Below are 13,863 nucleotides of genomic sequence, written 5' to 3' on the forward strand. Positions count from 1 at the left end.
GACAATCAAAGGCAACCAGAGGACACATATGGAAGTAGCTCCAAAGGTGGACTCTTGTAAATTCAGGAAGTAGGAAAAACTTATCTATTGGCACTTGCCCAGTTTCCCTTTTGGTGTACTCCTCTCTGTCTAAGATGTACCTAGCGCCCTTAAGCTGTGGTCTGGCTCTCCAGTGGGCCTTTGGGCCTTGTAGGTTTGCCTACAGTGGCAAGTAGGAGTGCGCTAAGAGGACCACGAGGGAGAGTATGGAAAATTGAAACGGTCCCAGAGAACCACACTAGAAGATAGGATCTATGAGGGGAGGGATCTTGTCTGTCCAGTTCACCCCACAGTCCTTAGCACCTGGCCCAGTGTGTGGCACATAGTGTGCTGCACAAATACTTGTGGACTAACTTAGTGAACGAACATACAAAGTCAGGATGTATGGTTCAGTATGGATGCCATTCGGTTACGTACCTGCTCTTATCCCAGTGGGCTATGAGTTAGAAAAGAGTAGATCATCTAATGTAGATGACTTCGGTGACTGATGAGAACTGAAGTGCCTCAGGCCAGACTGGGAGGTACTCAGGAGACAGCCACTGATGGAAAAGGAGGTGACTGAGGACCTAAGGAAAGGAAAACACATGTTTATTGAATGCCTGTGTTGCTAGGTGCTTTACACACATTATCACTTTTGCTTCTTGCAATAGCCTTGAGTAGTAAGTCTTAGTCTGTGTGATTTATTGATGGGGAAACTAAGACCAGACAGGCAAACTTGCAAGCTAGGATTTGTACCCAGGTCTTTTGGATCCAAAGCTAATCTGGATTAGATAAGTTGGTAATGGAGAAAGGGTTGCGGGGGCTCTTTCCCCGAAAGTTTGATTGGAACATGACATGAATTTGGTATTACATCTCCAGTGCCCCCACTGTGACTCCACAAGACATTACCCCCAGCTATTCACAGCTCCCTGACTCAGCTTTTCAGTGAGTCTTAGTTCAGAATTCCTAATGAGAACCAACTGACCCAGCTTGGAGAGAATATAAAACAACCAGGTACAAATGTAGCTTCATGTACTCATCTCCTCATTAGGTATGAAAGTGGTACAAGATTGTTTTAGAAGAGGGTGGTGTGAGAAGACAATGATCAGCATTTCGAGGACAGACAGGTGTAGCCAATATTCACCTGCAACCCACTTCCTTCTTTTGTTCTTCGATGAACATCCATCCCTATTTCCTTGCCAAGATGAAATGCTTCTACTCTTCTTACTTCTTGCCCGAGTACATTGGACACATTATATTTGAGTCTGTTGTCAGCTGAGTCATAGGTGACCGATGCATGTTAAATATTATATATATATATATTGTGCTAACATCTGCTGCCAAAGTAAAGAAATGATGCCTTGTGGCAGTTACTGACAAAACAGGACAAAGTCTTTCGGCCTTCACTTTTACTATAGCTGTGCTGGATCAGTCATTGCAAGGAACATGATAAAGGTAAAGGATGTGAGGGAGAGCCCCACTCAGATTTCCCTTCAACAGAGAAGCTGCTGTGAGGATCCTAGTGAGCCAACAGCCTCCAGCTGCCACACCTTTGTGACCCACTCTAGCACCTGCTCACGCCAAATCCATGATGTCGCCAAGCTGCTTCCAGCCAATGGCCAAACGTGCTGAGGGTATTCGAGCTGGGCTCCTTCTGCCCAGCATTGACTCTTCTCAGTCTTTGCTCTGGGTCTTCTCACTGGCCTAAGATATCTCAGAGTTGTGTTACATACAGTCTTAGGCTTTTCCTACCCAATTCTCCTTCATTCCTTCTTTCCTTTCGTAGTGTCCCACCTACTCCATGGTTTGAAGTTGTCCCCTGCCTGCTTCTTCTCACTCTCCCTTCTATCTTTCATAGGCATTTCTCTCAATAAATCTCTTGCGTGTCTAATTCTGTCTTGACATCTTCTTCTTAGAGGATCTGAACTGACAGAGGATGTTAACATTCAGGGGAATTTCATGGCGCCCAATTGTAGGAAGTAGAGCTGGGACTCCTGGGGAAAGACATTTTCTTCAAACAGCAGTAGAGATGGTTTCTCAGATTCATCCTAGTCCCTGAACTTGAACTGTCATTAGTACAGGCTAAGTGACTCTAATTTGTAGAGGTTAGAATGACTCCAATCTATACAGTAGAGTTTTAGAATTCCTGTCTAGTCAAACAATTATGGGACTAATTACATTTACAAACTAAATAATTACATTATACATGAAAGAGTTAATGAAACTTCAAAGGTGCCTAGATGTAAAATGGAGTAACCAAGATGCTGAGAGAACAAGACACTTAAAAATTAGGTCTCCATATTCTTGACTTAATAAGTTCCTCCAGTCTTGAATGAAAAGCCCCTTTCTAGTAATTTCTGAGGAATTTCTTCTGTTGTGGGGAAAAAAGTCCTTGGGATGTTTAGGCCCAATACAAAACTTTGCAAAGTGAGCCCTAAGCAGCTTTGCCATACCTTCTCCCAAGAGACTGAAAATTTCTTCTATTTTTTGCCCACTCATAGTTAAGATAGAGGTTGAAGGAAAGTCAGTATGCTATCAACTTGCGGATTTTAGTATAGGATGATCTGACTTTCATTAGGGAACACCCAACCGTCAGAATTTCCTCTTGGGATGGTGTTTTCATGTGTTCATGGCATTGTAGGCTTTTTCTAGTATGCACATTCTTTCAGCCTCTACCCGTACCCAGTTCCAAAGCTACTTCACATTTATAGGTATTCGTTATAGCAGCACCCTACTTCTTAGTTCCAATTTCTGTCTTAGTCTGTTGGATCTGCTACAACAAAAATAGCATAGACTGGGTGGCTTATAAACAACAGAAATTTATTTCTCACAGTTCTGGAGGCTGGGATTCCAAGATTGAGGTGCTGGCAGATTCTGTATTTAGTGAAGGCCCACGTCCCACTTCCTGGTTCATAAATGGTTGACTTCTCACTGTACTCTCACATGGGGAAAGGGGCAAGGGAACTCGTTTTGTCTTTTTGATAAGGGCCCTAATCCCATTCATGCCCTCATGACCTAATCAACTCCCAAATGTCCCACCTACAAATACCATCTCACTGGGTTCAGAATTTGAATTATGGAGGGACACAAACATTCAGTCTATAGCAGATGTTCTATCTTCCCAAAGATGAATCTCAGATCTTTTTACTGGGCCATATTCTGAGAGTCCTGTGGGGAGAGGTTGTATGTTTGGGTATGTGGAGGTGGGGGGAAATTTTCTCATTTCAGTAGTTAGACTTTCACTTAATCCCCTGTTTTCAATACCAGGCACCCTCTCTCAGCTTTGTCTGACATTCCTGATTCTGTGTCTGACATTCCTGTTCATTTTCTCTAATAAAGTGTAGAGAAGAAAGTTCTCTGTTCTAGTTTGCTGCTCAGATAGGGAAGAGACTGACACCTGTAGTAAAGAATGGAAGAAGAGGACCTGTGAGTCTAATTTCGCGTTAGAGAAACTTTCAGTGAATTCTCTTTTCAAGTCCACTGTCCACCTCCAATTTCAGAGACATTGAGATCTCCCATTCCTTCTAAAATTTTGTTGCAGTTAAATCCCCTCTTATTCTCTGTCTATATTTATGCCTTCTCTCTCCCCTCACGCCCATTTTATTTGAGGTTTGAGATGGAACAGGGGGTAAACGCACGTGTTCAGTCTTTCACGTTTAACTGGAAGACGCCTGCAGAGGATCTCTGGAGGGTGTGCGTGGCAGCAGTTATTCCTTTTGGCAGGGAGGGGGAGTTATAGAGAGGAGTAAACTTTTAAACTTTATAAACTATGGTAGGCTTGGGAGATCATACCTAACTCTATGATTTGACCCTGAAGAGAATGGAGAACCTATGGAATCTGCTGAGTATGAGTAGAATAAGCTCCAGACAGCTTAGACTTCAAAGCAGTTAACCTTTTGTACTGTCACTGAGTTAATTTTCTGAGTTGCCTAAGATGAGATTACATGGGATATACTGTGGTAAAATGATCAAGAAGCCACCAAAAAATCGGTTTTCTTTGGGTGTACAGAAATCTGAAAATTCAGTTATCCTTTAATAATTAGTAACTTATTGATCTGGTTGAGCTGGAAGATTGGCTACATGCAGGGGATTAATCAAATAAGTAACAAATATTGAGACTTATGAAAGGAGTTGTGAATATAGAGAGGAAGAAAGCTAGATTGAATCTTGTGATGTTGTATTGGAATTGGAGGTACAGGCGTTAATTCATCATTATCAATATATAGAGCTAAATATAGATATATAGATGCAAATCTGTGCATATTGCAGTAATATAAATAGAGAACTAAATTTAGATGTAATTCTATGGTGTGTGTGCATGTGTGTGTGTATATATATACGTATATTTACTAGCTCTGTCTAATGAAAGGGCCTGGGAGCAGCAACAGCCCAGTAGCAAGGGATACATCTTGGGGACATAGATCTTGGCTTTTAAATACCATTCTCTATTAAAAGCAACCAAGTCTCTGAGTAAATGGTTGATTACTCATCAGGGCAGAGGAAGTAAAAAAGTAGCCTGGAACATTTTTTGACATCAGAAAGTAAAGAATGTTCAAGAAATACTGGGACTTATAGAAAGGACATGGAAGCCAGCTTGAAAGGGCTCTCACTGGCCAACTCTGGGACAATTTGAGCATCAAAATAGTAATAGATTATAACCAATTAAGTAAAACATGAATCTGCATGTTACACTAATGAATAATGTATATATAGATAGGGAGAAGAGAAAATTCTTACAGTAGAATGGCAACTAATAAATGACAGAATTAGAAAAACACCATTTGGCACTATCATAATAATAGTCAGTTCAGGCAAGAAACATTAGTGGATGCTCGGACTAGTGGATAAAAATTTGATGAGAGAGAGGATGTTTACTTAGTGTCAGAGTATCTCCCCACAAAATAATTTTTAATTACAAAAGGAAAAAGAATAATTTTAAGTGAAGAATCCTGGCAAGGACCACCTTAATTAAGTAATCAGTTAATATCACCAGTAATGAGACAATTTAAATTATGTACCACCCAATAGGATACAACAAGATGAACATTTTTGTGATATATTCCTGCTAAAAGTCATAACCTGAATCTGATCACGAAGAAACATAGGGAAAACCCATATGGATGGATGGTCTATAGAATAACTGGCCTGTACTCTTCTAAAATTTCAAGATCATGTAAATCAAGGAACAGCTGAAAAATAGTCTCTATATTAAAGAAGACTAAACAGACATGATAATTAAATACTACATATGATCTTAGATTGTATATTTTTTACTATAAAGCAGTGGTTCTCCAAGTGTGATCCCAGGACCAGACCTTCAGCACCACCTGGGAACATGGTTAGAAATACAAAACTTTGGACCCCATGCCAAACCCACTGAATCAGAAACCTTGGGTTTGGGAGCCAGTAATCTGTGTTTAATGAGACTTTCCACTGATTCTGATGCACACTAAAAGTTTGAGATCCATTGCTGTAAATCAGATTGTTGGGGCAATTGTTAAAACTGTAGAGTAGTTGGAAATAATAAATCAGTGTTAATTTCCTGCTTTCATGTCACTGTAGGGAATACATTACTAAATTTACTCTTATATGGTTCAAGAATAAAAAGTTCTTGATAATATATATGCAACTTTTCTGTATGTTTTTAAAAATCTCAAAATTTAAAAAAATGGGAGGGGCTAAGCTATGTATTTATCATATTAGGAAAAAAGTCTGACTCATATTCATTCCAACTGCCTTTATGTAATCAAATGTGGCACTAAATACAAAGGATGTATATTCCATTACATGTATGGTTAAATCTGCTATGGAAAATAGTTTGTTCTCCCAAGAACCATCTGTGTTTATTTTCAGGTTGAACCAACCCTAAGGTTGCTAACATTCTTTAAAACCATGTTGATGAATGACACAATCTCTGAATCACATCAAAGCCAATATGGTTTCTTTGGGGATTCCATATCAGTGGAAAAACATTTCTGCTGAATAGCATCTGCCTATCCATATGTAGAAAGAGTCAATACACTGAACTGAAAAATAATTGTTTTCAAATAATTGGCTAATGACATACACAGCCCCTTTTTCTCAGCTGCATTACTAATTGCCCGAATATGATCCATGATCTGATTTTTTTCCCTTGGTGTAGTTCTTTGCAAGACTTTTCCATTGTACACAACTAAAATACAGCAAGAGCAAAATATAGCCTGAGACAAGTACGTATGTTGGATTAGATTCAAATATGCAGGGTTTTATCTAGAAGGAAAAATCCTTTTAGAGTTAGAAAGGAAGTGAATCAGGCCCATGGACCTTGGCTAACTGACCAATACACAAACATTGGTGGTTGGTGGTTGTTTTTCTACTTTTGGTTGTCTACTTTGAAGCCATTGTTCAACATCCAAATCCCCAGCTCTGTTCTTCCTGGCATTTTGGTGGTTATGCATTTGTTCTGAGACTGTAAATGGAGAGTTCTCTTCCAACTGAAAAGTGTTCCTTCCCCAGCCATAATCCTTCAGAAGAACTGAATCTGATCAGTTATGTCACAAGTGAAGAAGACTACATTTGTTTTAACGGAGTTTATTTAGAACATCCTGCTGCTAATGTCAGCACACAGATTGGGCAAGTTCCACCAAAATAACTTTCAGACTATTTGTACTCAATTAAATGTTTATTTAAAATTTCCTTTGGTTTTTACTGCCGAAAATGTATTGTTCATTTTTCACATACCAGGCACTGTTGTTTAGTCTCAAGGGCATTACTTGTTACAAATTTAACAACTGTGACATATTAAAAACAACATTTAGGGAAGAAATTAGGGCTGAGAGGATGTGACCAGATGTTTCCGTGGTGTTTCGCCAAAATGTCACTTAAATGCCAACAAGATTTTAAAAGGAATTTTTTCCCAAAGTCTCTCTACCCACTTGACTGACCCCAAAAGATGTTGCTATCATAGTTGTATTAGAAAACCCATTTAATTTTCTTTTTAATCACAGTTTTATAGAAGATACTTAAAGTCTTTTCACTGTCATTTTTTTTCTTTTATGATTTTGCTATGGCAATAAAGATAATCCTGGCTATGCCACATGCTACCTCTGTGACCCAAATTTTCTTATGACCAAAATAGGGATGCTGGTACCTACCTATGATTATTATGGAAATTAAGTGAGATAATGTATGTGGCACTCTTAGCCCAGTACTTGGCACATAATAATGGCACATTAGTTTGTTATTATTATTACAAACAGTGCTAATTATTGATACAAGCAAAAACCCCCACTAAGTGCCCTGCTGCTGAATTTCTTTAAAAGAAAGGCAGTCTTTCCTGCAAGTATCCCTTAAGTTCCAGTCTTCTTTTGAGATTGTCAAATCACACTAGGAAAAACATCCTGCCAAGAGGCAACTTCAAAAGAAAGTCATTATTTTTTAGATAAATCTGCTGGTAATTAGGTTAGACCTCTCTGAGCTGATTTCTAAATTCAGGAGCATTTAGAGAAGGAGCATGCAGGTAAATACAACAGAATAAAGAGATTGTATGCACCCCAAGTGGAGGATTCTAGGTTTGCGCTCCTTCTGTGGGTATTGTGTTGATGTAGGAGGGTTAATAGAGCGTTAGACTGGGGCTCTAGAGTTTTATGATATACAAAAATATAAAAGTCAGTGAAGCAAATGCTGTACAACGGAGGGAAAAGGGATAAGCTTGATCCAGAAATATTTTGGAGGGTGGAGACATTCCAAGCATACCATTCCATGACTATGCCAATGGAATGTGGGCACAGCACAAGAACAATGTCCAAGGCTGGAGAGCTTTAGAGGACCAGGGAAATTCTGAGTGAAAAACACAAAGCAGTGAAGAACATCACCCTCTGCTCCCAACCAAGTTTCCCTGTTTACAGATTGAATTGTGAATTCTGAGTGAATTTTAGGTCCATGGACTATGGATTCCAAAATTTGGTACCAAATAATTATAGATACATTTTTCAAATGTACAGCTCTCCTCTGGCATCTCTCTCTTTCACACACACACACACACACACACACACACACACACACACACACACACACAAACTTATTACATTTAAATCCCAAACTAGAAATTTTGTCTCTTTCCATTATCTTTGACTCCAGGTGGGTAAGCTGCCATAATGAAACTTTACCAATTAAAAAAATAAACATTTATATGGACAGATTTTCCATATTAATCATGGAAATTTGTTCCCAAATTCCTTGAATGAAGTTTATTTGCTTGCTGTAATGGTTGTTGGTTTTTCTTCATTAGTGTTTGTGATCATTCAAGACATGAAAAGATTTGGGGGTTTTTTGGATTTTATTCTTTTTTTTTTAATTGAAGTACAGATTTACTGCTGTACAGCAAAGTGATTCAGCTATACATATACATGCATTCTTTTTTCTTGACATTTTTTTCCATTATGGTTTATCATAGGATACTGAATATAGTTCTCTGCTATACAGTAGGACCTTGCTCTTTACCCATTCTGTATATAAAAACTTACATCTGCTAACCCCACCCTCCCACTCCATCCCTTTTCCAACCCCCTCCCCCTTGGCAGCCACCAGTCTGTTCTCTATATCCATGATTCTGTTTCTGTTTCATAGATAGGTTCATTTGTGTCATATTTTAGAATCCACATATAAGTGATATCATATGGTATTTGTCTTTCTCTTTCTGACTTACTTCACTTAGCATGATAATCTCTAGTAGCATCCATGTTGCTGCAAATGGCATTATTTCATTCTTTTTATGGCTGAGTAATATTCTATTGTATATATGTACCACATCTTAGGTTGTTTCCCTGTCTTGGCTGTTGTAAATAGTGCTGCTATGAACATAGGGGTGCAGGTATTTTTTTGAATTATAGTTTTGTCCGGATATATGCCCAGGAGTGGGATTTCTGGATCATATGGTAATTCTATTTTTAGTTTTCTGAGGAACCCCTGTACTGTTTTCCACAGTGGCTGTACCAACTTACATTCCCACCAACAGTGTAGGAGGGTTCCCTTTTCTCCACAACCCCTCCAACATTTGTTATTTGTAGACTTTTAATGATGGCCATTCTGATTGGTGTGAGGTGGTACCTCATTGTAGTTTTGATTGCATTTCAAGACATGAGAAGATTTTAATTTGAAAGACCCCTGCCATGCCCAAGAACTATATTGGCCTATAGTTTGTGGATATGGTTGTGTCTGTTTGCAGTAGTTTATCTTCATTCTGCTCTGTAAATAAACTGAACAAATGAGGAGACACTTGGATGTCCAAAAAGGACTGAAGATTTTTCAATAAAAAGTTCAGTCAAATGTCTTTCAAAAAATACTTTGCAGACTATTTTACTAAAGAAGCATTCCTTTTTTCTTTTTTAACTTGATAATCTATTTAACTGAAGAAGAGCAAGTCAGTTTATGGCAAAGAACCATTCAGGAGGTTGCCTGGAGGTGGGAAGACTCAGTGTTTCTCAAAGGTGGGGTGTAGCTCATCTCTATCAGAATGCCCTGGGGAGCTTTTAAAACTTCAGATATTTAGGCCCCCCTCCAGCCCTACTGAGTCCAGATCTCTGGGTGGGACTCAGAAGCTGCATATTTAATGAGCTCTGCAGGTGATTCTTATGTATCTTAAAAAGTAAGGGGTCTCTTCAAAGTGGAAATTAGTAGTTATGTCATAAAAGCCAGTAGTGCCTTCTTCCCTGGCACTTTTCTAGCTTTGAAGAAGGGGTCAATGGTACATTGCCTTTGAAAAAATTCCAGTTTGAATGAAGAGCAAGTCATTTTCCCTCTTCTCAATGTTTTCTCCTAGCTCTGTTTTCCTCCAGGGGCTCAATTGTCCAGCCTTCTTCACAGAGAATAGCATTTGGAGCAGCTCCTAAAACATTGTTATTATTATTTTTGGTCCTTGTTTGTTCCTAATATCTCTGCATTGCTGATCAGTGACCATGATCTGCACTTTCAGGCAAGAAAAAGAACACATTCTAGCAGCTGAGTCACCTGACAGTTACCAGGTATGAAGTAGATCTCAGTCTCTGACAACACCTTCTATTGGGCAGTGGTTCTTAAACTTGTGTGCGCATTGGAACTTCCTGGGAAGGTTTAAAACTCCCAATGCCTAGGCCATACCCCTGACCAATGTCATCAGAGCCTCTGAAGTAGGACCCAGGCATTAGTACTTTGATAAACACCCCTGGTGATGCCAGGGTGCAACTTAGGCCAAGAACCATGGTTCTGGGGACATCTGCAGAAAGTGCATTGAGGCCTTTAGAGCACCTTAGGCTGATCATCAATATTTCTCTTTACAGATGGCACTTTTCCTGTTTTCCGGTACACCCTAGAAGGACGAGAAAGTTTAGGAGATATTTCTTACAGAAATTTCTTCCTGGAAGAGAATTTTAAAGTTTCTTTAGAGTGTTCAGCCACCATTACAGGAGATCCAGTACACATGTGTAGTCTTAACCACAGTGTGCACTACCCCTGCACACCTATGAAACTACCCTACACCAACCCTTCACTTTGTCTGTTTCAAGATAATCTACAAAATTTATCAGTTTGGGGCTCTTTGCTGTCTTCTCAAGAGCCAGTAACAGATCTCCAGTGAGCTGAAACAGGGAAAGTTGTTTTAAACCATTGACTGCTTAATAAATTAGCACTAGACGGCTCTTTGCCTAATTTATCTCTGAAAGTCAGTTTCCCAGGGTATCAGAGCAATACCACAAGAAAAATTATTTCCATTAAACACCACAAAAATGTCTTTCCTGTGATACTTCACTGAAAGGGTGACATGTACGAGATTCTCAGTCACAAAACAGGAAAGAAATGTTTGAAAGTTAAATTAAAAAGTAAAGCACAGTTAGGATTTTATTGAGCTTAAGCCCCATTCCTACCCCCTAAACATATAAATCTGTTCTGTGTTCTGTGTCTCCCACTCAGATGGGTGATAAATTTTGGATGCTGAATTCTTATGTCTCTAAAAATAACGTTTACCTAAAGTGAAGTGCAACATCTGGGTCCATTGAAGGAGCATGAAGTGGCCTTTCAGGTTAATTATTTGTGTGGCCAGGTTAGGTTTCCCAGCCCTGAAAATGATACTGGTTTTGTTTCTCTTGGCCCCTGCCCACCACAGGTAAAGAATACTGTCCCAGTGACTTTCCCATAGACCTATTCCTTCATGCAGAATGTTGCCATCAGTGCCCTGACACTGAGGAAATGGAATATTTTCCATCTGCTCCCTGAGCTGAGGACCTGCTGTGCCTGGAGGTCTCTTGGTTATTTGGTTAGAAATAGACTGAAGAGTCCCCCCAGTGCTGTCATAGTGGATGCCATCAGAACAGATCATGGGTCTCTAGTATTCTCAAAGGAGTGTTTCTCTCTGCGGTTCTCATCAAACGCGTGTCTACTTCTCTACTCCAGAAAGTGGATTGAGATGGTCCATATGCATCTTTAGACACTGCCTGAGTAGGCTGGCATTAGATTTATCAAAATAAGAACTCTTCATCCCCTTTTATACCTCTCAAGTCCATATTCCAAAACAGGCTGATACCGTGGAAAAAGAAGCCTTATGAAGGAATGGGGCAAGAGCAACCAGCTGTCCAGGGTGATCCTGGGAAATTATGGTCTTTCTTTCCTTTTTTTTATGGATAACATCACAGACAGTCTTGAAATAAATTTTTTAAATCTCTAGATCTTTGTATAAATTTGAGTCCAAACATTTGTATCCACAACATAAATTTTTCCAGGCACTGACTCAAGACCCGGGAGTTATCTTTTCATTTTTCCCCTCTTCCCTACCAAATTCTGTTTGTTATTTCTTCTCTTCTTTTCCATTTTCTTGGCCACTAACTCACTTTAAGTCTTAATGCTTCATTTTAGTCTATTATAAAAGGCTTCTAACTCATCCTCAAACTTTTAGCCTTTCAAAATTAAAGGCCATTCTTTTTTTAAAAAATTTATTTAATTTGTTTTTTTTTTTTTGGTGTGTTGGGTCTTCACTGCTGCACATGGGCTTTCTCTAGTTGCAGCGAGTGGGTCTACTCTTCATTGTGGTGCGCGGGCTTCTCATTGCAGTGGCTTCTCTTGTTGTGGAGCGTGGGCTCTAGGTGTGCGGGCTTCAGTAGTTGTGGCACAGGGGCTCAGTAGTTGTGGCTCGTGGTCTCTAGAGTGCAGGCTCAGTAGTTGTAGCACACGGGCTTAGTTGCTCCGCGGCATGTGGGATCTTCCCAGACCAGGGCTCGAACCCGTGTCCCCTGCATTGACAGGCGGATGCTTAACCACTGCGCCACCAGGGAGGTCCCTAAAGGCCATTCTATACACCACCACCAGAGCAAGCTTCTTGGATTATTGCTTTGCTCAAATCACTTCTGTATTTAAGCTTTTGTAATGATTCTCCCATTGACTACTGAATAAAATCATGGCAATTTATCCTGGTGTTCAAGGTCTTTTAAAGTTTGGTTCCAAATTATGTTTCCCATGTTCCAGCCAAATGACACCTTCACACCCCCTCTTTTTTTTTTTTTTAATTTTTTATTGCGGTACATGGGCCTCTCACTGTTGTGGCCTCTCCCGTTGCGGAGCACAGGCTCTGGATGCTCAGGCTCAGCGGCCATGGCTCACGGGCCCAGCCTCTCCGCGGCATGTGGGACCCTCCCGGACCCGGGCACGAACCCGTGTCCCCTGAATCGGCAGGCGGATGCTCAACCACTGCGCCACCAGGGAAGCCCACCCCCTCATTTTTTAACCTCATCTTGTTCTTGCTTACTTCTGGCTCGTATCATCTGAACTGTCCTTCCCTTCATCTGTCCTTGATGAAATCTTGCTTTTCCTCCAAAATCCAACTCAGAAGCTCCCTCTTTCTTTCATAAAGCCTTTCATGGCCACTTTACTCAGAAGTTTTCTTTGCTTTCCTGTCCTCAAACATTTGATTAGGGCTACTCTCAGGTCCCATAACAGGCATTGTCTTGTACTGTAGTTATTTGGGTACCTAGTTTAGCTTTCTCATTGGGTTTCACTTTATGGAAGGCGTGAACATGCCTTGTACATGTTGGATGATAAATGAATAAATGAAAAGAATCAGTTAAATACTACCTCCTTCCCTTCCTAATCCTTATACTGAAAAAGTGTGGTTTAGAGAACAGGCACTGGAGAAATCTCTAGTACATCTAGTTTGAAGACAGTCACTGGGCCTAAGGATGTAGATTAATGGTGAGGAGACCTTAGCACATCTGAGTTTAGACTAGTTTCCACAGACCATCTATGTGTTCAGAGGCTTATCTGAATGAATAGATCCTCCCAGATCTTTGGAATTTCAGGGGTGGAAGGGGGCAGAGGTGTGGGCCTTTTAAGTCATAAAATATGTATATAAAAAAATTTAACCAGAAATTGCATAACTTTCTGAAATTTTGAGGCTCAAAGCTGGCAAGTATGTGGTGTAGATGGCCTAGGAACTGCTGAGTGGGTTCACCTTTGGCATGCTTCCTCCGGAAACCTGGCTACAAGACTTGGGCAAATCATGAGTTTACAGGCTGAAAGGCAAAAGACACTTAAAAAAATACTTCAAAGGATTAAAATGGTGCAACAAATGCCTAGTCCTGGTCAGCCTATTTGCATCACAAGATGGCTTAATACCCGGGAATAGTAGGCCCTTAAAAACAAACTCCTCTTTACTCAAATTATTTTTGCAGGCTGAGATTCTGGGTAAATGCAAGCCATCACATTTTGTATATATTGTTATGTATAATTGTTTATACATAATAGCAACGTAAATCTGGCCCTCTGTTTCTCTTATTTGCCACAGTATTATGACTGTGTTAACATTAACAAAGTGAAGAAGTCATTCAAAGAGAGAAGGTGAAGGTG

This window comes from Pseudorca crassidens, chromosome 1 (genome assembly GCF_039906515.1).
Source record: "Pseudorca crassidens isolate mPseCra1 chromosome 1, mPseCra1.hap1, whole genome shotgun sequence".
NCBI classification, from domain to species: Eukaryota; Metazoa; Chordata; class Mammalia; order Artiodactyla; family Delphinidae; genus Pseudorca; species Pseudorca crassidens.